This window comes from Sapajus apella, unplaced genomic scaffold, assembly GCF_009761245.1.
Source record: "Sapajus apella isolate SASKATOON/1434 unplaced genomic scaffold, GSC_monkey_1.0 scaffold27, whole genome shotgun sequence".
Lineage (NCBI taxonomy): Eukaryota > Metazoa > Chordata > Mammalia > Primates > Cebidae > Sapajus > Sapajus apella.
In genome coordinates this window covers 306462-312957 of record NW_022436967.1, presented here as the reverse complement: position 1 = coordinate 312957, position 6496 = coordinate 306462, and the positions used below count along the sequence as shown (strand labels likewise).

Genomic DNA, 6496 nt, shown 5'->3' with positions numbered 1-6496 from the left:
GAGGGTAACTACCTATCTCAGCTGGGCGCAGTGGCTCACACCCATATTCCCAGTACTTCGGGAGGCCAAGGCAGGCGGATCACCTGAGGTCAGCAGTTCGAGACCAGCCTGACAAACATGGAGAAAGTCTGTCTTTACTAAAAATACAAAATTAGCCGGGCATGGTATCTCATGCCTATTATCCCAGCTACTCAGGAGGCTGAGGCAGAGAATCACTTAAACCTGGGAAGCAGAGGTTGCAGTGAACCAAGATTGCGCCATTGCACTCCAGCCTGGGCAAGAAGAGCAGAACTCCTTCTCAAAGAAACAAACAAACAAAAACAGTACCTATCTCATATCTATTGTGGAAGTTAAAAGAGACAAGCCATGTAAAGTGCTTAGAACAGCGCCAGACATATGGCAAGTGCTTAAATATCAGCTGTCATATGATGATGACTTGAAGCATGAGTAAGATTAACCCAGGACAGGAAGGGCATGCCAGGCAGGAGAAACAGTAAGAGGAAAGGCACAGGGGCATGAAATACCTGTCACACCTTGGGAGGAGTAATTAATACCGTGTAGCCAGAACACGAAAGGTGGTGAGGAAAGCTTAGATCTGAAGGGTTGGCTGGACTCAGCCTATGAGGAAACTTGAATGTTAAAAAACTAAAAAATAAAAAAAAGGCTTGCACTTTATTTAGGCAGCAAGAAGAGACAGAAAGGTTTTTTTAATTAAAACAAAGCAATCCAATCTATGAATACTTGGAATGCCCAGGCCTAGTTTAAGTGCTCCACACTTGAATAATGAGCCCAAGTCTTGATGCTCTGAGTACTCACTGCTTGAATAACAGGAAGTCCAGGCTTTTCCCTGGGTTCCTCTTCCTGTATATTTTCTGGAATCCCCCAGAAGTGTGATTGAATTACAGGAGTGAGTTTTTCAATCAATCCTGACGGTAGCTTACTGTCACTGTGACTGGTGGTCCAGAACCCCATGCATAGCCCTCAAGAGAAGACTCCATCATTATTGAGAGATCAACCACCCCAATCCTCCATGCTGGAACCAGAAGATGCCCTCTGAAGAGGGACCTCTCAAAATCATCTGGTTTCCAGGCTGGCATGGTGGCTCACGCCTGTAATCCAAGCACTTTGGAGGCCAAGGTGGGCGGATCACCTGAGGTCGGGAGTTCAAGACCAGCCTGACCAACATGGTGAAACCCCGTCTTTAAAAAAAAAAAAAAAATCTGATTTCCAACATATTATAATCCTAGAATATTCACATATGCTCAACATATCAGAGAGGACTAATTGTCCTCTAAAATCCATTCTGTCTAAGTGCTCTCATAAAAGAGCTGTAGCTGGGCATTCAGGCACCTAGCTAGGGACTACATTTCCCAACACTTTCTGCAGATAGATGAAACCATATGACTTCTCACCAACGGAACATGGGCATAGTGATCTATGCCACTTCCAGCCCTGGACCTTAGAATATTACACATGTATTTCTCCATGTACTTTCTTCTTCCCACAAACTAGAATACCAATTGATTCTAACTCAGTTTCAAACACATCATTAGAATCCAAGATTTAGGGGATCATAGAGAAAATTAGGCCCCTGAGCACTTGAATGACTTCACAGAGCAAAGCTCATCTTAGACTGTGGTTAACAAAGAAAGAAACTTTGATTGGTTTAAACTGCTTGATTATTATGCATCTCTTTATTACAATGGCCTAGTTTTACCCCAATATACTCAGCTCTTTCTCCACAAGTCTTATACATGTAACCAGGTAAGGCTTGCAAGTAGAACCATCACCCCTATCAAATACTTAGACCTGGATATCAGATTTGTCCATTGTGCCAGACTATGATGAATTCTAATTCAGAGAGAGAGAGGGAGAGAGAGAAATAACCATTGTGCCTCCTACAATCTGGTTTATGTCAGAACTTCTTCACAAATCCATCCAGCACACTCGTGCATCCCACAGCTGAACAGAGTTCAATATTTTTTTGTTTTTTTTGGTTTTTTTTTTCTTGTGGGAATTTTCCCAGCTCCTATGCAAAGCAATTAATATGAATGAATACCCATGTAGGTAAAATGTCTAATACCTCTTACCAGAAGCATCTATGGCCCTGCTTCTGCTCAGCCACAACTCACAAGCCCCATGGCTCCTAAGATGCCTGAGATACCTGTGGTCTCTGTAAGGAAAATAGGTTGAGGGCAAGGCTAGTCTCAGAGAATGTTGCAATTATCCAGATGAGAGACAGTGAAATCCCAGATAGGATAGTACTGGGGGAATGGAAAGAATCAAATGCAAGAAACAAGTCAGAGCAGTAAGATGTGCTGACAGACATTGATCATAGTAACCACATACACACCTCAGTAATTTTGATGATGATATTGATGATGATAACCACTGTGTTTCAGAAATATTACAGGGGAACTACTTGATTTACATAAAACTGCTCGGTCCTTCACCACCTTGTGGTAAACAGTGTTAAAAAATAAATAAATAGGGCCGGGCGCGGTGGCTCAAGCCTGTAATCCCAGCACTTTGGGAGGCCGAGGCGGGTGGATCACAAGGTCAAGAGATCGAGACCATCCTGGTCAACATGGTGAAACCCCGTCTCTACTAAAAATACAAAAAAAAATCAGCTGGGCATGGTGGCGCATGCCTGTAGTCCCAGCTACTCAGGAGGCTGAGGCAGGAGAATCGCCTGAACCCAGGAGGCGGAGGTTGCGGTGAGCCGAGATCGCGCCATTGCACTCCAGCCTGGGTAACAAGAGCGAAACTCCGTCTCAAAAAATAAAAAAATAAAAATAAAAATAAATAAATAAATAAATAAAAATAAATAAATAAAAAGCAATACAGTGCTGCATAAAAATTATATCTTGTAAAAGTTTCTTTTATGACTTAAAAAGGGAGAAGGGGGAGGAAAAAGGATATAGCAAGGTAGTGAAAGGTGAGTGACAGAGAAAAACTAAGGCCACCCAAAAAATGAACAAGTAATACAGGTTTTTATGGGACTGTTAGGCATTGTGACATATTTCATATTCTCTATCAGAAAGTCTTCATTTGTACAATATCTTTGTGAGAACCAGGTAAAATTTCCAAAAGGATAAGTGACCTAGGAAACTTTTGTAAGTTTCTTTAACCCAGTCATCTTAAGTTCCTTTTTTTTTTTCCAAACATTCTATATGGTTCAGGATGCTTACCTGCAAACAATATAATCTACTTGATTACTATTTAATCAGTGTTATGCACTAAATGTTTGCATCCCCCAAAATTTATATGTTGAAGCCCTAATCCTCAGTGTGTCTGTATTTGGAGATCAGACCTTTAAAGAATAATTAGGTTATATGAGGTCATAAGTGTGGGGCCCTGATCCTATAGGATTAGCACCCTTATAAGAGACAACACTCTTTGATTCTTTCTCTCTCTACACACACACACTGAGGAAAGGCCATATGAGGACACAGTGACAAGGCAGCTGTCTACAAGCCAGGAAGAGAGTCCTCACCCAAAAGAGAATCAGCTGAAACCTTGGTCTGGGATTTCCGGCCTCCAGAACTATGACAAAATTAATTCCTATTGTTTAGGCCACCCAGTCTATGGGATTTTGTTATGGCAGCCCAGAAAGATTAAGATAAGCAACGAGGCATTTATTACTGCTTTTCATTGAAGCTAAGATGTCATCATTTGTGGCCGGGCACGGTGGCTCACGCCTGTAATCCCAACACTTTGGGAGGCCGAGGTGGGTGGATCACTTGAGGCCAGGAGTTGGAGGCCAGCTTGGCCAATATGGTGAAACCCTGTCTCTAAAAAAAAATTTTAAAGGCCGCTCCGCTCCCTGCCTGTGCGCCGCTGCCCCAGCCATAGCCGCCCCCACTGCCTCAGAGCAGAAGCTGGCTGTGCCACCCACGTAGGCTGATCTTGGCGAATCTGCCAGGGATGTCTTCACCAAGGGCTATGGATTTGGCTTAATAAAGCTTGATTTGAAAACAAAATCTGAGAATGGACTGGAATTTACAAGCACAGGCTCAGCCAACACTGAGACCACCAAAGTGACTGGCAGTCTGGAAACCAAGCACAGATGGACTGAGTGCGGCTGACGTTTACGGAGAAATGGAACACCGGCAAGGCACCAGGCACCGAGATTGCCTTGGAAGATCAGCTTGCACGTGGACTGAAGCTGACTTTCGATTCATCCTTCTCACCTAACACTGGGGGAAAAAATGCTTAAATCAAGACAGGTACAAGCGGGAGCACATTAACCTGGGCTGCGACATGGATTTCGACATTGCTGGGCCTTCCATCCGGGTTTCCCTGGTGCTGGGTTATGAGGGCTGGCTGGCTGGCCACCAGATGAGTTTTGAGACTGCAAAGTCCCAAGTGACCCAGAGCAACTTTGCAGTTGGCTACAAGACTGATGAATTCCAGCTTCATACTGATGTGAATGATGGGACAGAGTTTGGCAGCTCCATTTATCAGAAGGTGAACAAGAATTTGGAGACTGCTGTCAGTCTCACCTGGACAGCAGGAAACAGTTACACGCGCTTCGAAATAGCAGCCAAGTATCAGATTGACCCTGACGCCTGCTTCTCAGCTAAAGTGAACAACTCCAGCCTGATAGGTTTAGGATACACTCAGACTCTAAAGCCAGGTATCAAACTGACACTGTCAGCTCTTCTGGATGGCAAGAACGTCAATGCTGGTGGCCACAAGCTTGGTCTAGGACTGGAATTTCAAGCATAAATGAAAACTGTACAAGTGTTTAATTTTAAATTATTTTGCGGCATAGCTACCTTCAGAATTTAGTGTATCTTTTAGTATTGTATGTCTGGGATGCAAGTATTGCTAAACATGCTAGGCCTCCAGGTTAAAGATGATTCAGCTTTAAGATGTTACCCTTTCAGAGGTACAGAAGAAAGCCATTTCCGAAAAACATCCTTTCAGTGGTAGACTTGGAGGAAACTTGGGGGCCCCTTTGAGATGCCAGGTTTTTTTTTATCTAGAAATAGCTGCAAGTGGAAGCTGATAATATGTAGGCACTTTGTAAATTCATATTGAATAAATGAATGAAATTGTGATTTCCTGAGAATCGGACCTTGGCTTCCCAACCCCAATTGATGAGAGGCTCACTGCTTGATGGTGTATACATACTCACCTGAATGGGACTTTTTAAGATAGATCTTCATGACCTTTTCCCACCCCAGTTCACCTCTTTTGCACCAAAAGGTCTGCAGGGTGTGGTCACTGTTTCTTTTGTGCCATTTTGGGGTGGAGGGGGTGGATGTGATAAAGCCAATAATTCAGGACTTATTCCTTCTTGTGTTGTGTTTTTTTGCCCTTGCACCAGAGTATGAAACAGCTTCCAGGAGCTCCAGCTATAAGCTCGGAAGAGTCTGTGTCATTGTAATCACATGGTCACAACACTCAGAATCTAAATTAGACTTCTGTTGTATTCTCACCACTCAATTTGGTTTTTTTGCAGTTTAATGGGTACATTTTAGAGTCTTCCATTTTGTGTGGAATTAGATCTTCCCCTTCAAATGCTGTAATTAACATCACTTAAAAGAAACTTGAATAAAATATTGAAACCTCAAAAAAAAAAGTCATCATTTGTTAAGGCACACCATAACCATTAAGAAAGATACATTATGCTAATTAAATTATAATATGTTAGGATTGTAAGAAGCATCCCAATTTCACGAACATAAAAGTGGGGGAAATGTACATCTTAGAGTTGATGAAATAAGGTAAATATACTAGGAAGCTTATAGGCTTTCCAGGAAGACCAGGGGAATAGGTTTAGATGCTTCATAGCCAGAAACAAAGCATCCCAGGAAAATGCCCAACTATTCCATGTGACTAGTCCAGCAGAAACAACATTGCCACCATTGCCATGCCACTCAACACCTGTAACACATCAGAAACTCTGCCGCCTGCCCGGGAAGACCTAATGCCCAGGGACTTGCCAAAACAGCCAATCATCAGCACCACTCTAAGTTCCTCTGACCACTAGGAGCATGGAGAGGCACTTTCAATAATTATGCTAGGACAACAGCAGCATAAACCAGACTTCACAAGGGAAACCAGATATTTGGTTATGCTTGGTGGAAACTGGAATCCTGGTTACAAAAGAGTCTGGGAAATACTTTTAGCTTCTCTGCTTCTATTATAAAGGAAGACAGGTTAGAAGGGGGTTGCACTAGATGTTAAGTGAGCCTATGTACATGACCTGCTACACATTTGTTAAATATTGGGACAGGGATGGTGGCCCACGCCTATAATCCAGCACTTTGGGAAGCTGAGTTTGCAGGATCGCTTAAGGCCAAAAGTTCAAGACAAGCCTGGGCAACATGGCAAGACCCTGTCTCTACAAAAAAATAAAAAATAAAAAAGTTAGCTGGGTATGGTGGCACATGCCTGTAATCCTAGCTACTTAGGAGGCTGAGGCAGAAGGATCACTTGAGCCCAGGAGTTCAAGGCTGCAGTGAGCTATCATTACACCACTGCA

The 6496-nt window shown here is 43.0% G+C and overlaps 1 pseudogene; it reads left to right on the top strand.

The window, feature by feature from the left end:
* Positions 1-2231: 2231 nt before the first annotated feature.
* LOC116560743 lies at positions 2232-5590 on the top strand (annotated as a pseudogene).
* Positions 5591-6496: the final 906 nt, after the last annotated feature.